Consider the following 20,551-nt stretch of genomic DNA (forward strand, 5'->3'; position numbering starts at 1 on the left):
TTACTGATCCTAGGCACTTTGACCAGCTGTGACTCTTTACATTAATTACTGCCCACCATGAAACATTTTACTGAAAGCAGTAAAGATATGTAGGTACATACAAAATACTTAGAAAATAGTTTGACAGTACAGCCATTTAGAAAAACAGCAGTGGATCCTCTCTAGGACCTATAATCTTACAACCCATGGGCTTTTAAATAGATTTATAGTTACAGACAGAAATCCCCACAATAGAAAAGGCTTTATATACAATCAGAAGGATTTTAATAGCAAGGAAGGCTTCTCACCCAGACTCCTTTCAGTCTGTATTCTGGCTTTTCCGTAAACTTTGTAATTAACTTTCCAAAATTTCTGTGTGTCAGTTTTCTGTGCTGCGTTTATCACACGGTTAGTATGATGGATGAATTATCATGATAAAAATGTCCAGAATAAGAAATAATATATAACCTGCCCCTGAGAGCATGGCAAGTGTGACTGTTCTATCACATGCATGTCAGTAGATGGCAGAGAGGACCTTTGATCAGTAGCCTCACATTCCCTGAAAAAAAGCAAGCCTGAGATGAACACCAGTTGGTACCACATAGGTCCTGATGAATCCCAGAACTGGAAGCAAGAAGGATCTAGAAGAAGCCACTTGAAGCTGGGCCCCAGGCAGAAGTGAGCCGAGACAAAGGACCCTTATATGGGGCCACTTGGGCAAGCCAGGCAGAACGAGCACCAGATTGGCACCATGGGTCCTGGACAGGGAGCTAGCCTAAGATGACCACCAGTAGGGCATCACAGAAGAGGCAAACAATGCCCGAGATGACTCTTTCCTTGTGCTATAACGCACAAGCACTTCTACCAAGAACACTCCTGAGATGACCCCGGACTTTTCAGAGATCTAGTGTTTCATTAATAGGAGCAAATAAGTGGTGGAGAAATGAAGAGAATGATAATCAGAAGGATGAGGGCATAATGCAGACAAGCAGAACTGGAGTCTCCAGGGTAGTGAGAAGCAGCCTCATGCCACTTGCCATCTACAGAACTTAGCAGCCCTGAATATTAAGGGGGTTGTGGGTGAACTGGTGCCAGGATATAAGAATGGTAGACATGGCCCTACTATTTGTCTCCCATATGGTGGCACGGGTGGAAGGAAAAGATACCTTCCTTCCACTTTGTCCCTCACCACCTGTGGCCAAGTGGGAGACCTAGTTCTAGTATCATAAGAACAGAAGATCTGGCCCAGAGCCATGAGATTGAGGGAATTGGCCATGTACCTCTCTGCCTACAACATGTGGGAGAGCTGGTCTTGTACCTCACATAGACAGTAGAGTAGAACTGGCCCTCATAGCTGGATTGCTGGTGTTCTTTCCCCAAGGACATGCAAGCAGGAAAGCCAGCAGGTTTATCAATTAACATAACTCTCAGGCTCAGATACAGAGCTTTGAATTGATCCATTCCAACGTCTACCCCATTGATGAACAAAGAGCCAGTTCTACAGATTCAAAGCTACAGGGTTTCCATGCCACTGGGCAGTAACAGGCCATCCACATAAGTCCTAGCTAAGTCCCAGTATTGAGTCACAGAAGTCAGAGGCTTCCTACTAGAACAAGGAGCCATCGCATTAAACATTTGCAAACAAAGAAGTATGACAAAATGATATCCTGTGTAACACACTACAGCTTCTAGGAGAGATTTTTTTTTCTCTGTTGGGAAGAAGGTTGCAAGGGTGAAGGGTGAGTATGAAGGGAGGGAGGGATAAGTAGGATTGGGATATATAATGTTAAGTTCACAAAGAACTGATATATAAACAGTTAAAACAAAACAACAACAAAATAACCTATGAGCACGGTGTAACTGTTAACTTAATACAGTGGGAATTTTCTCAGGTCTTCCCATGAGGAGGAGGTTATAATATAAACCGTAGAAAAATCAAAGAATTTGTCCACATCCACACAGCAAGCAAATGATGAGTGCAGCAGACTTATGTCATTATAATTTTCAACAAACATGCTTTAGATATATGATATAGCCATATTCTAAAAGTAAAAGCATCTATAAGGGAGGGGCAAGAGATAGGGATTTGTACAACATAATACAAAATGGAGATTTCTACACCCCTGTATGGCAGGAGCAGCAGCAGAGATCTCAGAAGGCAAGTGGGAAGAAGAAATTACTGATTTGGAACAGAATAAGTAGGAAAATGTTCTGTTGTGTTCCGTGATTTTTCCATTAATCTGTCTTCAGTTTACAGTTGGTAGCTCCCCTTTCTACATGTAAGGGACATCATGACCTTGCTTTGATATTACTAGTCTGTTTCTCTCACTTGAGTGACCTTCATTTACATACCCACACTGTTACAGCCTGCAGTGTTCTGGTGACATGCCCTTGTGTTCTAATCAAACTAACATAGTCATGACTCGAATCAAGCTTAACAACAAATCATGATTTTAATGACCAATTTCCCTTAAGTGGATGCACTTATCTGAGAATAGGGGATGTTCGCGAGCTCCTCGGTTACTCCTATATTTATAGCCAATGATACTGGAATACTTTTAACATAAGAATAACTGAATGAGTTCATTTTTCTGCATCAGGATAAATAATATATATACTAAAATTAATATGCACTTATCTTTGATTTGAGGATGGATATGAAATTTTAAAATGTTTTTACAGGAAGCAAAATTATCTGTGATAAGACTGCTTCCTTATAAGTCAAGAATAATAAGAGGAAGAGATACAAAATTGTCATAATTGTCCCCGTGTTTGACCCTCAAATAAGCGATGGCCATCCTTGACATTTACTGGCATTTAATCCCATTAAAAATCCTCCCAGGTACACAAGTAAAACTGTAATATCTTATAATGGTTGGAAGAATATAGAAGTATTGTGTTGAGAAAGAATCTTAAAGTGTCTGCAAACATCCTGTATGACAAGCTAGTTGTAAAAAAATGTACGTTATTAATTCTTCTTTGCATTGAAGAAAAGGATGGTAGAGTATCATCATTTTTATGTTATTTATTAGGATTGCTATATGCATGTGAGATATAGATGTTTTCTAAACCAAGAAAACAGATTCTCATTTTTCTTCTCAGAAACCTTAGCATTTGCAGCTAACTGAATGCCACTGCAGGAGCTATAATCAATCATGGTGTGCAATGTATTCCAAGATAAGGCAACAATAGCAATACAGAGGGAAATATTCCTTCTGTGCAAATAAATTACATGAGATTTCAGGGATCTGGACATTGGACACTTAACTTGGAGTATTTTCCTTGTATTTTCTTTGCAGTTCACTGCAGAAACTCCTGTACCCAGCAAAGCTTTTCTTGAAGCTCACAATGCCCCCTTAGTCCTTCAGTACAGAATGACTTTCAGAGCTCTGTTTCTCCCTTTATCTTGAAATGGCAAGGGTGCTGGGAAGTCATTTGTTACAGAAAGAATAACCATTAGCATTTACATGTTAGCAATAAAGAATAATGAAATATTCACTTCATCTAGTATTGAATATAAGATTATTTTGCCAAGCATCCATTTCTAAATTTCCATTCTCTTTTCTGACAAAAGAAAAAAAAAACTAAAGTTGAAATAATGTGCACTCCGGATTCTTTTTAGATATTGAACGTTATATACAAGCTCTTATGGCGAAGGCTTCGTTCCAAAGTTATGGGTTATTCCTACTCCCGCCATCTTCTTTCTCTTGGGAAGCTATCATGCTGCAAATCAACCCAACACACACAGCCAGTAGAACCTTTAACCTTTAAACTATTATTCATTGTGGGGAGCAGACGAGTCCTTGGGTGAATGAAGTCCTGAGTCAATGTGTGGTTTTGGTATGGGCATGCGCATGTCAAAAATGTCAATGGCTCAACTCTATTGGGTTGACCAGGACTTCTGCAGGTGAGGCTGAGAGAAATGGCTGTTCGTGTAATTATCCACTAATCATAAAAGCTGGATGGGGGTCGTGGGGGGGTCCTTCATATCAGCACCTGTCTTGCTCTTGCAGGTTTTATGCATCTTTTCCACCCTCCAAATCATATTAGTGTATTTGTGTATAAAATATCTCTGTGCACACTTGCACATTTAAGTGCATAAATGCAGCCTGGGTGTATGTGCATGTAGAGGTTAGAGAAGACACTCGAATTAGTCTTGGTTACAGTCAGAAACTCTTACTTTTGGTTTTGTTTGTTTTTGTTTTTGTTTATTTTATCTGCCAATTGTCATGGTAACTTGCCCAGGGACTTCTGGACATTCTTTTCTCTATTCCTGGTCTTGTCATAGGAGCACTGATTTTTATAGATGTTAACAGTGTCTTTTACATAGATACTGGTATTCCAACTCAAGGCCGCTCGCTCGTGTGGCTAGCTCTTTTATCCGGTCGGTCATCTCTTGAGCTTCAGTGCTTTGCAGTGCTAAGCCCCACCCATACTTGAGTCAAATATGAGAATTAAGAACTACAATAGATCATCACATCGATCCTCCAGACATACAATTTCCTTTTCTGATTTGATGCTTGGAGATGGGTTCATCCGAATGAAAGCAATGCCAAATGTCTTATTCAAACATGGCAAGTTAAACAGTGAAAGACACATATGCAGTGGATTACAGTCCATTACACACAGAGTACTCCTCCTCCACAAAAACGTCTCTTTTGTTCATGCCACCGGTTTATCACAGTCTTTATGCAATGATTTTTAATTCACTTCCGAGCGTGTCCATTTGCTGATACCAGCAAATGCATCAGCAAGTAGCAGTTCATTCTTTTTTTTTTATCACTTTTCACTAATAATGTGTTAAATTTTCAAATTTATCTAATTTGGCTTTTAAATTACACTATGCTTCAGGTTAAATTGGATTTAAAAGATGAGAAGAAGGCCAATATAAGGGGTAGTGACCCTCAATGATGCTGTCATTTCTAGACTGTGAATAATATTACCAAAGTCATAACCTCTGAGTTCAGATTTCTACCCAAGAAGGCATACCTCCATGCTCCAAACTTACTATTATCCCAAATTACCTCACTTTAAATGCAGAGGCATTCTCCACTGTATTGATTATCCATTAGTAACTAACAAAAGAAAGATTCTTGTAGAATCTCCCTTTATGTTGGTAAATATAGGATTTAATACATTTTAAAGTGACTGCTTCCTTAGCCCAGAGTTTCAAAAGGACTGAAATGTATCATTCTACTTTCATAATGATAGAGACACAAATTTAAGTTGCTCAGCAGGAAATATATTGCTAATTCAAGTATTTTGCCAGCTTCAAAGTCACTTTCAATTTACATAAAATACTAGGACTGAACGTTGGGCTCTAACTCTGTAGACCTCTTTATTACCAATATTGTCATGCTGAGTTCAAATACTTCATAAACAAAAAGTTTAGCAAGGATATCGCAGCACACAAATTAATTTTTTTAATTCTCTGTAAGATGTATGTTATACTTCAATATGGAGGATGCCTGTCAAGGATCACGTGTATAGTGTCTTATGAACACATGACTTCCGGGTAAGTGAACCAGGAAACAGGGGGAGTTTTAAATGATAGGATGATTTATTATTTTTAAACATTGACATAAACGTGGTTAATTACATATATTACAGTGTCTTCACAATCATAAATAGATCCAATATTTTCATTTTTTTAAAAATAGTTTGGGCATGGTTATGAGTTACCAAGAGAGTTTCAAACGGGCCGAGCAGTACACTTTACTGGGATCGAAGAGAGAAAAGCATTTCTAGAAGCAGGCTGATGTGGAGCACCAACCCTCAGGCAGAAGTAAGTGTGGACAACTTATCACAAGATGGAAAGAAATTTATTTGGCTAACATTCATCTTTGTTGAAACCATCAAAACTACTCAGAATTAGTGCATATATTTTCTTTTTGCAAAACAGTTTAAACTAAACAGAGCTCATACTCATTGGTGATTTGAATTTGTGAGAATAGATGACAATTAAGCCAAGAGAATGAATCTAATATTTCGTATATGAAATAGAGCTACTGTCGGTTCCTATATCCACTATTAATTTATGTCTGGACACTTCTCAGTTTTCCAGGGCTGTGAATGCTTATGTATAAAAGACTATGTATTAACTTTACATTTATATTTGGTATGTCAACATATCTACCTCTGGAAAATATCAGGAAATTAAGAATTCTAACTTCCTCAATTCATGAAAAACATAAATGGAGGAAACACATCTTCTTAATGAATTTAGAAATGGCAGAAAAATACATTTGGAGTCTCTGACTTCTTCACTGCCCTTACGACACAGCCTTTCACTGTTTGGAACCCCAAGCTCAAATCATATTGCCAATATGTAAGGAAAATTATATTGGTCTTAAAACATTGTTGTAAAGACATAGTTGTAGTGCAATTTGAATGAATTAATGCAATAATATGGGATATTTTGCTTACTGCTGCTGCTAATGATGATGATAAAATAACTATTATAATAATACTATAATGTTTTCATGAGATTAAAGCATATTTGCTGCATAACAGTGAATATTTATTTTTCTTTTATAATTAAATCAACTTACTCAATTTAATGGATCATCTTAAATAAAGGTTGTAAAATGACAGTAGAAACTGAGAATGCCACAGCTTCTTTCGTTATCATAAAATATTAATATTTATATTACCAAAAAGTCTTGCTTTAATTTTCCATTGACCTTTATTGGGTACTTTAAGCAAATATGTGTAATTTTGTAGTTTAAATTTAATCAATCGTGACCTTAGTGGTTAGCTAAATAAAATTAAATCATTTTGGAAATTGGATTTGCAATACTCATACAGAATATTATCATGGGATGGAGAGATGAAATAATAAGGCCTGATGGTTTCCTAACACAGACATTGGAAATAACTAAGTGGGTTTGACCTATTGTTCCCAATTGATCACAGACAACACAACAGCAGCTCGGGTTTAAAATTGGTCGAATGTACTTGTGATACTAATGGAAGAACCTCAGAATTCATGATTTTAAATGATGTAGTTTCATTTTTAATACATCCATAATTAGTTGTTTTGAGTATCTCTTTTCGTTACTAACATCTATTTTCTAAGTAACATAATAATTACTCCATTCACCACAACAGTACCATGAACTTGATGGAAACTGGTGCTCCTTTAGTCACATAAGAACCATGGGCTTCATTTTCTGATGGGGCTGGGGCTGGGACTCACTGCCAGTGAGGTGATGCTTCTCCCTTTCGGATTGCTCCCTTCCATCATTTTGTCAGAACTGAAGCGAGCTAAAAGAACAATATGTCAGGTCATTACAGCTTTCTTTCCAATAGAAATGTCGACCTACTTCACTTCTTATCAGATCACTACTAGTTTATGTATCCAGTTAAAAAGCCAACACCAAGTGCAAGAAATATACTGCATACTTTTTCTGTCTTTGCCCTTACAAGAAAGCTATAATTTGCACAACAAGTTACACTGTAAATTCTAACATCTAATCTCATTGAGTAGCTGAACGTATCTCGTGAAAATTGATTGCAGCTATTTTTTTTTCCTGGGGAATTCAATCTCAATATTGAAGAGCATTTCTGGTAAGCCAGACAATTGCAATATATTTAGTCTCCAAAGTTCATAGGACATAGAGAAGTTTTTGATGTATGACTTTTATCCTTAGAAGATTTTTTTTAACCTAGCAAAGTATCTTGCATTAGCTTTTCAGACACAGCTTTTCAGACAATTATTGCAAATGCATAGGAAGGAATTTTAAATAAAAGCATTCATCAATATTCACTAAGATGTTTGATATTTAATGTTGGCATATTTCTCCTTGGATGTTCTTAAGAAATCAAGTAATGTCTTTTTGAATCTAGTACCAAGATTTTCTGTGTCCTAAAATAAATGGCTTCAATTTACTTTTAGTTTTTTTAATGTCATAGCTATGACACTTCAAAGAACTTGTATTTACAGAATAAATGTGGAATAAAGAATGTCGCCATGATACATAATAAATTATATGTATAATTTATTATAAAATACACATTAAACTATCAAAACCTGACATTGCAATATGTCCAACGGGATAGAAACATTTCAAAAAGAAATTAGAAACTTTTCAGACCCGACTTTCTTTATTCCTTAAATTGGTTTATTTGATGGTACAGGCTTTCGTGTGCTCACAGCTCGCCTAGAACTCACTGTGCAACAAAGCAGCCAAGGCTGAACTGAGACTTGTAGTAGCCTGGTGTTTTCACTCCGCAGATGCTGGGACACAGCCATGTTCTACCATGAACATATCTAAACCTTTGATTCTATGTTTATTATTTCTTATTTACTTTCTAATTTTTCCCAGTTTTGAAAATTCTTATTTTGCTCTGTGTTATGATTCTTTCCTTTCTTCATTCTTTCTTTTCAGATCTTTCTCTGAGACTTTCTTTCCCTCCCTCCCTTGTCCCCACTCTATCGCCTTTCTTTTTCTCTTTCTTTTTCTTTCTTCCTTCTCCCTCCTTCCATTTATCTTTAACCAGTATCATTCATTTTATCTTTCTAGGACAAAATTTATGTTTTTAAATTAAGACCCTCTACTAGAAAATGAAACTAACCTCAGCAAAGGACTCAAGGTGTGGCATGTTTTTGATAATGTTTAACATTGCATCTTAAAAAATATTGTTGAGATTTTCTTGATATTCTGTTTTATTTTTGTTATTCCATATGAAGTTGAGAATTGTTCTTTCCATCTCCATGAGAAACTGAGTTGGAATTTTGATGGAGGTTGCTGAATCTGTAGACTGTTTTTGGTGAGATGGCTATTTTTACTATGTTAATACTACTGATCCGTGAGCATGGGACATCTTCCCATCTTCTGAGGCCTTCTTCGATTTCTTTTTTCAGGGACTTGAAATTTTTGTCACACAGATCTTTCACTTGCTTGTTTAGAGTAACACCAAGAGATTTTATATTGTGACTATTGGGGAGGGTGTTGTTTCCTTAATTTCTTTCTCAGCCTGTTTATCCTTTGTTTAGAGGAAGGTTACTGATTTGTTTGAGTTAATTTGGTATCTAGCCACTTTGCTGAAGTTGTTTATTAGCTTTAGGAGTTCTGTGGTAGAATTTTTGGAATAGTTCATGTATACTATCACCAACTCTGGTAGATAGACATGGCCCCCAGTTGATGGGATGGGGTGACCCACCTATCTCAAAATGTTTAACCCAAATTCTTTCTGTCTATAGGAAAGGCAGGGACAAATATCAAGCAGAGACCGAAGGAAAGGCCATCCAGAGACTGCCCCAACGTGGGATCTATTCCATGCAGAGACACCATGACACTATTACTGATGCCGTGTTATGCTTGCAGACACCAGGACCTGACTGAGACAGATGTATAAACTTACGGTCAACCACTGGACAAAGCTTAGGGACTCTCATGGAAGAATTAGGGGAAGGACTGAAGGGGCCGAAGGGGATGGAAACACTGTAGGAAGAACAATAGTATCTATTACCAGGAGCTCCTCGGAGTTCACAGGGACTAAGCCACCACCAAACAGCATACATAGGCTTGTCCATGGTTCCTGCTACATATGTAGCAGAGGATTGCTTTATCTGGCCTCAGTGGGAGGGGATGTACTTGGATGTGGAGGCTTGATACCTCCAGAGAAGGGTGATGGCAGAGAGGAGAAGCGGCAGGGTGTCCGTAGGGATGGGAGTACCCTCTTAGAAGCAAAGGGGAGGTGGCTGGGGTGGGAGCTCATGGAGGGAAGACCAGGAAGGGGGAAAACATTTGAAATTTAAATAAAATAATTAATAAAAAATGTAAACAATAAAAAATTTTAGTTAATTTATTTATGTCATCTTTTAAATCGGATATGATATATTTTCTGTTTTAATCATAGTAACAACCCATCTTTCCCCAACCCAATCTACTTCACCATACTTCCAAACTGTGTCTTCTTTTTCCCTCCAAAAGGCCAGTGTGTGCTGGCCAAACATTCTTGGATGTGTGTTCTCCTCCTGAAGGAATATTGGCTTATGAGGCGACATAATTTCCCATTAAAGCCATTCTCCTAGCAGTTAAATATACTTGTTAAGGAAACATGGCTAGGAGTGGGCTTGTGTTGCCTGCCTAACTTTCCTCTTAATGATACCATTTGATATGGCTTGGATTTGCACAGCTTTTTTATATACTGTTACAACCATTGTGCGATTGTATGTTTAGCTATGATGCTGATGTCCAGAAGAAAAAAAATTTGGAGTTATTTACCTCCTCTTACACTATTCCTATTCACCTCTTCCATAACAACCCCTGAACCTTGGAAATAAGGGTGCAAAATATATCAGTTCCCTTTTAGGGTTGAGCATTCTGAAGAATCTATGTACTTAAGCCCTTTGTGAGTCTCTGTGTTAGTCCCTATATACTGCAAATAGAAGCTTCTGTGTGTTAGGTGGTTATGTCCATTCCTATTTTTTTCTACCCAGCTAATTGGCTGATCAGCACTTTACTAACCAATAGAGATGATGAAAAACAAGTTTACCTAACATTGCACTGGAGATGCCAATGTCTAGGCTACAATGAGATGTCTGGGCATAGAAATCAGCATCTGAATACAGAGCATACAAAAACATTCCCAAACTTCTTGCCATTGTTTATTGGCCCAATAATGGAGCCAGGCACAAGTTTCAACTCGTGGAACAGGAGTCATCCTCTGCCTCTGTCTTTTAAAATTTTTCTTTCACCTCTTTTATGAAGTTCCATGAGCCTGAACAGGGGTAGTCTGAGCACCCTGCAGTCTTATTTTATACCTGTACATTGACCAACTGAATGTTTCTGTGTTGATCACAATCACCTATAAGATGCTTCTCTGATGACGGTTGACAGATGTGCTAAAGGTATAGAAGCAAGTTATTAAGACCTGAGGACTCAGGTCCTCCTGGGCATGTACTCGAAAGATGCTCCAGCATATGACAAGGACACGTGCTTCATTATGTTCAAAGCAGCCTTATTTGTAATAGCCAGAAGCTGGAAAGAACCCAGACAACCTTCAAACTAAGAATGGATACAGAAAATGTGGTACATCTACACAATGGAGTACTACACAGCTATTAAAACAAGGTCTTCATGAAATTCTTAGGCAAATGGATGGAACTTGAAAATATCATCCTGAGTGAGGTAACCTAATCACAAAAGAACATACATGGCATGTACTCACTGATAAGCAGCTATTAGCCCAAAAGCTCATAATACCCAAAATACAATTCACAAACCACATGAAGTTCAAGAAGAAGGAAGACCAAGGTGTAGATAGTCCATCCTGGTACAAAGGTTTATATCTGCTAGCATGTGGTATTTTTGTTGGGGTTATTACTCCCTTCTCTTGTTATAGATGGCTTCATTTACACGCATTGGTATATGTTTAGGGATTCTCTGTTAGTAAATTCCCCTGTGACCTTTTCATAAAAGCCACAGCATTAGTGAACATTCCCCTTTTCCTTCCCTTACCCTATCCTACTGTGCCAGTCAAAAGGTTCCTGTTTCATTTTTCACTTTAACTTTGTGTGTTACTGTGTTCTGTCTTTCCCCATAAAAAGCCACTTTCTCATATCTCTTTTCTGTTTTCTCCATCTATTTCAATTGCAACATACATATCCGAAGTTAGAAGATATACACTCAAGAGAGATAAATATGTTACAGATATTTATCTCTTTGGGTCTAGATTAGTTCACTTAGAACGATTATCTCTAGTTATATCTATTTGCCTGCTAATTTAATAACTTTGTGTTTCTCCTTGTTTCTTTCCTCCCCTGCTCTCTCCCTCCCTCCCTCCCTTCCTTCTTTCCTTCCTTCCTTTTTTCTTTCCTTCCTTCCTTCCTTCCTCCCTTCTTCTTTCCCTCCTTCTTCCTTTCATTCTTTCTTTCTTTCACGATAGAGGCTTTCTGTATTATGTAGCTATGGCTAGCCTCATATTTGATTCACTTACCTCTGACTTCCAAGTGCTAGGATTAAAGGTGTATGCCATTTTTTTCTGAATAATACTTTATTGTGTTAATGTACCATATATTTCTTGCCCATTTATTGATAGACAACTAGGCTGTTCCCATTCCCTGGCTATTGTGAATAGAGCCGTAAAGAGTGTTTTCCCATGTCACAAGATAATATTCTCTCTGGGTGGGTCTGTCTCTCTCTCTGTCTCTCTCTGTCTCTGTCTCTGTTTCTGTCTCTGTCTCTCTCTCTCATTTGTGTCTGTGCATGTGTGTGTGTGTGTTTATGTGTTTTCATGTGTTTGTATGTGAGTATAGTGAATATAGCTACGCATAGAAGAGAGAGGCATTGGATGCCTAGGAACTAGAATTACCAGAGTTTATGCACTACCGGTCTAAAAATGGAAACTAAATTGTTACCTGCTCTTTTTAGCTTGCTTTTATGTATTTATGTATGTATGTATGTATGTATGTATGTATGTATTTATTTATTTATTTACTAAGAAATTAAAAAGAGCATCCTCCATGAATTTATTTCTTAAGATGGGTGAGTCTTTGGTTTCTTTGTTTTTTGTTGTTGTTGATCTTTAAACATATTTTTATTAATTTATTTATTCACTCACTTTACATCCTGATCACAGCCCCCTCTTTCCTCCCAGCCCGTGACTCATATAGTCCCTCCCCCATCTCTCCCTCTCTTTCATCTCTTTTAGAAGGCTAAGTTCTCCCCTTGGTACCAACCCAACATGATACTTCAAGTCATTGCAGGACAAAGTATATCTTCTCCCAGTGAGTCCAGCCAAGACATCCCAGTTTCTTGACAGCATTCACAAGCAGGCTACAGAGTCAGCGTAAGCCCGTGCTGAAGATTGGGAGACCCACACGAAGACCTAGGTGCACATCCGCTGCATATGTGCTGGGGGTGGGAAAGGCTACTTCCCGCCCTTGTATGTTCTTTGCTTTGCGGTTCAGTTTCTGGGAGCAACGAAAGGTCCAGGTTGGTTGATTCTTTGGTATTCTTGGGGAGTTCTTATCCCCTCATGGTTCCTCAATTCTCCCCCTCCCCCCACTTTTCCACAAGACTTCCTGAGTTGCATTTAACATTTGTCTGTGGGTCTCTGCCTCTATTTCGGGCATCTGCAGGATGGAGCCTCTCAGGGAACAGTTATGGTAAGCTCCTGTCTGCAAGCATAACAGATTATCATTAATAGTGTCAGGGATTGGTTCTTGCCCAGTGGAATGGATCTCCACTCCAGCTATCTCTCTAGCCCTGAACTATGGATCTTTGGGGGAAACACAAAACAACTGTCTTCAATGTAGCCTAATCTAAACTCAAATCTTATAAGGATATCCTGCAAAAATGTATCATCTACTACTGACCATCACTAAAATTTGTGGGGCTGCATGCCTGGGTCTCCCCATGGAAATCTCTGCCCTGGCTAGGTGTTCAGGTTCGGGTGGGGGGGGAGAATTCAGTTAAGGAAGGGGAGCGGTTTTGGCCACCCCTGCTGCTGGTCCTTCTCCATCCCGCCTGCCACCTTGGTTGCTCCTGCAGGCTGAGCCAGCAGGAGACTGACTAGCTGGCACTGGGTGCTGGGGAGCTTCTGGTTGTGATTTCAGGAGAGGAGATCTCTTCCCCAAGTAGCGGTGTTACAGCTCTTATGTCAGAAGCTCTCAGATGATGGAATAATTCCTGCATACCTTTAATCCTTCTGAACATGATTCTTAAATACAGTTTTGGATGGGTCAGTGTCTGACAGCAGGTACTTCCTACTGGTTTGACTTGAGAACTTGGGAAGACCTCATCTACATATTTGGGGGTGTGGTCCTGCTTCTAAATTTGATGTCTTGAGCCTATATGACCTATGATCACATCCTCACCTGTGGAGGAGGGGCTTGGGGCGTTGCCCTATGTGACTTATCTATTTTAAACCTTTCTACGGGGGTCTGTTGGGGGCTGCAGGTACATGAGAAGGCCCTGGTCTCCTAAGAGACTGAGAATGTACCTGCTGTCCCTTTTGGGGTTCCCTGGGGATTCGACTATCTCAAGCAAGAATCAGGGTACTTTCACAGCCTGCCTCCCTACAAAAATTTATGAAGTAAATCATAAACTGTCCTTCTGCTGAATTTAACAGAACTAAATATAAAAATAGCTTAGTATTGCCAGTTCTAAATGCATGCTATCAGAACTGCACCTATCTTCTCTAAAAACATATACAAGTAGGTTATGGGAAAATCTCTGGGAGTGTCGGCTGCATACAGTAATGAGGAACTGAGTTCAATCCCCAATGCATAGTTCACAAGTTAAAAATATCATGTGTTTATAATAACATATTTGGGGATCCAAAGAGAGGAGTATACCTAGGACTTGCAGGCTAGTCACCACAGCCTAGTCAATGAGTTTAAGGGCCTTGAAACACTGTGTCTCAACAAAAAGAAAATGTGGAAGATAGCTTTTGTGAAAGGATTTCCCAGGTACCACATGTGTGCAAACATATGTACTTGTACATACATAATCACCACCATACACAAGAGTATCCCTCCCCACATTAACATGAATATATACATATATAAGTGCACATATACAAAACCGCTTAATGATACAAAATATATGTAAATGATGATGTATTTATACAGCACATAAGCTGACATGTGCAAAAAACATGGTAGACCTTCCAAATATAATGACAGGTAAACTATCAAGATAATATATTACATACTAACCATATTTTAAATAGTTTAAATACAGGCAAGGCAAAAATTTGCCAGAAATCACAGAAATGTGTGACGATGGGGAAATGGAAAACTTTTAAAATGGTGTTGATTTTCTTTAACATTTTTCATTTTTACTTTCATTAAATTCAACTTTACAATATAATGAGTAAGTAAATTATTTAAACAGAGAATATTGCTTATGCCTTACCTCAGAGTTAATTATGTAAAATGTTATTTGGTAAAGTTTTAGAAAGCTATGCTACAGGTCTGACTACTTGAGGAGCACAGAGAAGAAACGTTACAGATAATAAAGTCATCACACCATGTTTAATACATGGGTATAATCATGTACATTAATCCTGCTGTGTCTAGAAGACACAGGTTCTTTGGTGTCATTTTTCCCTCTGGTTTTTTGTTTGTCTACATAGTTCCCTGAAGCCCGAGGAGAGGATTTTGTTTAAGATATAACATTTAGAACTAATTGTTCCCAAGCCTCACTCTCTGCTTATTGTCTACTTGTGGGTCTCTGTATTTTTTCCCATCTAGAGCAGGAGAAAGCTTCTCTGAGGCTGCCTGCGCAAGAATGTTCTTAGGAGTCATTTTATTGATGTTCCCAAAGCAGAACAATATTTGTTTTTCTTTAGCTCCTCCAAATGACTCAGCCTACTGTCAAGGCTCTTTCTTGCTCTCCACAACTTGATGAAAAGGTCCTATTGTTTAAGACAACACCTACATAACCTATTGATTAAAGAGAGGTTCATCTGGTACTGATCTAAGATGTAGAGGTTCTACTCATACTGACTAATGTTCGTGCTGGAAGATATTATGCAGGTTACGAGAGGAGAAAATAGCCACCAACCTAGCTACAAATCCCATGGTCTAGCCTGCCTGATGTGCTGGGGTAACTGTGATGTAATGCTATGTGAGTAATCACTACCAACCATATGACTGGATTCAAAGCACATTCTATGGCATCGTGCACATGCCTGACATTGCTCATCCGGCCCATAACTCAAGAATAAATTTCCTCTTAAATAATAACTTATCCTTTGAAAATATCATGTACATTTATCATGTATTTTGATCATGTCCACAGCCATTGCCCCTCTCTTCATATTTTAATCTCTCAAGTTCATTTGCTTTATTATAAAAACTAATAAGCCACAGAATGCAATGGTTGTTGTCTGTATGGGGCCATCTCTTGGAGAGACCAACAGGCACCCCTCCATTCAAAAACAGTGAGTCTCTATTTTTTGAGCAGTCATCAAGTGCACATATTTTCTTTTGGGGTTCAGAACTCCAGAGCCCTTTCCCCAACTCATGCTGAAATATTTACTAGCTTGATCTTGTGCCTGTCTTAGGCAAGCAGTTGCAGCTGTTGCTATGAATTCATGTGTACATGGTTAAACCATGACTAACAGATGTATATCATAGCTCTATCAGTCTTCCAGCATTTACATTTTTCTCCTCTTTCTTCTGTGATGTTCCTTGAGCCACACGTTTATGGAGGAGAGGGTATGGTTGTATGTGTGTGTGAAGGGATGACGCATTAGGAGTCCTATAAATGTTATAAAATATTTTATTGACCACCACCTATTCTGACCAATATTGAAAATAAAACACACATAGAGAGAGGGGGGGGAAAGAAGAGAGAGAGAGAGAGAGAGAGAGAGAGAGAGAGAGAGAGAGAGAGAAAGTTTTTAAACACTTCATGTTATGTCTTTAGTTTTGTCTCCAAGTTGAATAACTGAGAAAGCATGACTACACTGATTTCAAAGTCTTTCTTTATGTTTCTGATAAGAAGAGTCAACTGTCAAGTTGTTAAAATATTAATTATAAATTTATTTCAAACTTTCAAAATAAAAGTTTTACTTTCTTATATTTTAGAATTGCTAATTGTTAAGAAAATTAGAAATATGGACATTTTGGCATTCTATCATTGTATTATATATGGCATACCTGATATTGTTTAGACTATGTGAAATGTATTCAGAATAAGTTCGTAAGCAAATTCAATAATTAAGAATCCATTGACTCGGAATTTAAATCCCACATATCTATTTTGCTATTCAGAAACAGAATCGTGGTCTACATAAAAAAATAAGTATTCTCTAATAATTTTGCTGATTAATGTCAAGTCATTCCTTGTATTTTATCCTCATGTAGTGAGAAACAGATAATGGTGACTGAAAGAGATATTTGTATGCAGTAGGGAGTAACAGTTTTCAGAGTGGTAATGCCAGAGACAGGGTGTCAGGCCACCACTACATTGAGTAATAGGTACCACCTATAATTGATCATTAAGCAACCTCTTGCCACATGTACAGAGTGCTTGGCCTAAACAACTTATAAGAAATAATTGTTTATTTTACTCCATAGTCTCAGAGATTTAAGCCATTGTGGTAGTTCCATTGCTTGAGTGTTCATAAGAAGGCAGTGAGGCATCGTCATGGAATCATGCCTTAGACTGTATTTAGGGAGGAAATATGTTAAGGGTCTAAGGCAAAGTCCCTCCAAAGGACATATCTCTAATGACTTCCTGCCTCCAGCTGAATGCCACCTCCCACATCCACCACTTTTCTATAATGTCATTGTGTTATGAACCTATCAAGAGTTATTCTGTTAATTAGAGCAAAGCCCTCCTATCCATCACTTCCAAAAGTCCAACAGCTTCCAACTAAGTAAATGGCACAGAACAAATGAGTCTAAGGGGACATTGCATTCAAAATGATTTAGAGATAATGGATGAACCAAAATGCTCCACACTGAGTAAATAGTATAGGAAGTAGATTGTTTGCAGAACTGCTCCAAGGAACAATGTCAGGCATGTGCACGATGCCATAGAATGTGCTTTGAATCCAGTCATATGGTTGGTAGTGATTACTCACATAGCATTACATCACAGTTACCCCAGCACATCAGGCAGGCTAGACCATGGGATTTGTAGCTAGGTTGGTGGCTATTTTCTCCTCTCGTAACCTGCATAATATCTTCCAGCACGAACATCTTAGATATTCAACCTCTTAGATATTTTCTTTCATTGTAATCCTTGAAAGCCAGATGCTTAGTTAAAATTATTACATATAAGAAATGTGATGAGGACCTTTTTCTCTAAAAGCAAATTAAATCTCACACGAATAATCAGTTTGAAATAAATCTTAATGGTGTCTATCATAAGACAAAATAATCTTCCCTGCAGACGCCTACTGTAAAAGGAACCGTCCACACTGTAGAGGTTTGAATAGGTGTGGCCCTCATAGACTTGAGTGTGAATACTTGGCCCCTAGGGAGTGGCCTTGGGGTAAGAGTGTCACTATAGAGGCAGACTTTGAGGTCTCAGGCATGCTCAAGCTCCACTCAGTGTGGAACCCAGTATCCTCCTTACTGCCTGTGGACTAAGCTAGAACTCTCACCTCCTTCTCCAGCACCTTGTCTGCCTGGAAACTGCTGTGCTTCCTAAATGATGCTAACGGTACGCCATGCCCAGTGAGATGCTGTGCTTGATAAGAGTTGCCATAGTCATGTTGCCTGCTCACAGCAGTGGAACCTAGCTAAGACACTTGCAGTAAACGTTTTTGTGACTTCTCTGGGAAGCAAAGATAGATTTCTTTTTTGTAACTCTAGAAAAGTTTGAGACTCTTAGAGCTTTACAGAATAATATAAAACTTCCTGTTGAGGATTTCCTAAGCACTTTCTATTAAGCAACAGAAAGACTGGTCTAAGTGTTAAATACTTACATGTGTGAAAGGTAGGAAGAGGGGATGAATGCCAATTACTAGTATACTAATTTTAATTCATTTAAGGTCCTTTACATAATTCCCTCTTTACTCACTGTATTTAATCATGCTTTATTGTTTCATTTATACCCACTGTCATTCTTGTCTATGCTTATCTCATAAGTAATTCCTGAAGTGATATTCAAGCTTTCTTTATAGGACACTCACAGAATCTGATACTCACAAGTACTAATTAGTTATCATCTTGCCTAATTTCTAATGGTCTTTGTGGACATATATCATTCAATTATCCAAAAAGTTCAATTAGCACATAATAAAGGAACTTCATGTGAATATTATTCAAATTTCCACCAGTATCTTACCTCTTGCTAAGAAAACTAATGAGGACTCCTGTATTTGACCATGCAGAGCCTAAACTAGCCATTTTCAGTAACCCAGATAGGCTCCCGGTGGTGAGATCAGGACAGCAACTCACCCACAGAATCTATATGACCCAAAATATTTCTTGCTTGCAAGGTGCACTGGGGCAATGATGGCCCAGAGCTTGTTGGAGTTGCCCACCAATGATTGATTTAACCTAAGGCCCATACTACCATGAGAGGAAGTCATGTACCACGCTGCCTCAGAGACCTAGGAGAGAACCAAACATGACTGACAAATAAATAAATAAATAGTCAATGAAATCATTTCTAAATGGAGTCTGATACAGTCACAGGATTGGTGCTCAGTCCAGTTGTCTTCAGAGATATTTCTTCCAGCGACTTACGGAAGCTTGTACAAAGATTCACAGTGAAACATTAGGTAGAGTTCTGGGAACTCGTAGAAGAATGGGAAGAAGACTTTTAGGAGCCAAAGTTTTAGCAGACACCAAAGGACCAAATTCAACTAAGCAGGGCCAATGGGCTCACAGAGGCAATTGTAGCAATGATGGAGTCTGCATGGGTCTGCATTATGTCCTCTGCAAATATGCGATGGTTGAGTAGCTTGGTGGTTTTTGTGGGACTCCTAATGGTGGGAGTTGGGGACTCTCTGACACCTTTGCTTACACTTGGGACCCTTTAGCTCCTACTGGGTTGTCTCTTCCAGCCTTAAATGAGAGCTTGCGCCTAGTCTTATTTTAGTTTTTTTGTACCATTTGCAGTTGATATCCCTGAGAGACCTGCTTTTTTCTGAAGGAACATGAAGGAGCTGTGGATTTGGGGAAAAGGTGAGGTGGGGCAGAAGAGCTAGGAGTGGAGTGAAAAGAGAAAAGCAGTTGGGATGTATTATATGAGTGAAGAATAGAAAAAGAAAAATGTTTCAAACACAGGAATTGAAGGGCATGGTATTCTGATATTTGTAGTTCAAATTAACACACCTTTTACCCAGAACACTTTCTCTTCCGTTTTCCGTGTGAGAGAAGAGAGGGCAATGTGGACCTTCATGTAACAAACTACTCTGATTAGTGTTTTGTTTTCTGTTACTTTTGCAGAGACCACATCCCATTGTTTACCACCATTTTTGATGCCTGTTATTGTATCAGCCTCCATTTTCCTTGTCCTTGAGAATATTAGTTTCGGGGGCAGGGACTCCATTATAGCATTTAATACAGAAAGACAATGAACAAATAACTTTCAAAGAATTTTAAAACTCCCTTTATGACCTTATTTCTTGAAGATATGTTGAAAGATATGTCTTGTGGGAAATCCCACTGAGAATGGTTTTTCTTGAGATGATGCAAAATCTCCTCTATTTTGTCAGTCTACCTGATCTTTTTGTTAAAAGTTTTGGGTATTTAACCTGTAGTGTACCACACAGGTCCTACTCATTTGAATATTCTTCGTCCATAGTACAAATCTAACCATATTTTAGGTAGCCATAGCTCATTGGCATAGCTCATTCTAATCCCTCCAACTAAAACATTAACTTTTAATCTTGATCTATGGTTTATACCAATGTATCACTTTCATCAAACATTTGTTTTTTTTTCCATTATTACCCCATATCTTTAACACTCATGCTCACATTCTGTCCTTAGATTTGTGTATGCATAACTAACAAAAATCTTGCCATTATTTCCTTTGATGTATATGATGGCACATGTTGTATGCTATATATTTGATGTCATCTTCTGGAATACCCTGATGCTCAAGTAGACTGGCAGATTCAGGAGCAAAGAAGGATGATGCAAATG

At 38.3% G+C, this 20,551-nt stretch overlaps 1 pseudogene; it reads left to right on the forward strand.

Annotated features, from left to right (window-relative positions):
• The first annotated feature begins 446 nt into the window (after nt 1-446).
• On the forward strand, nt 447-522 carry LOC120097270 (small nucleolar RNA SNORA17; annotated as a pseudogene).
• The last annotated feature ends 20,029 nt before the right edge of the window (nt 523-20,551 follow it).

The sequence above is a fragment of the Rattus norvegicus genome, chromosome 15 (genome assembly GCF_036323735.1).
Source record: "Rattus norvegicus strain BN/NHsdMcwi chromosome 15, GRCr8, whole genome shotgun sequence".
In the NCBI taxonomy this organism is placed as follows: domain Eukaryota; kingdom Metazoa; phylum Chordata; class Mammalia; order Rodentia; family Muridae; genus Rattus; species Rattus norvegicus.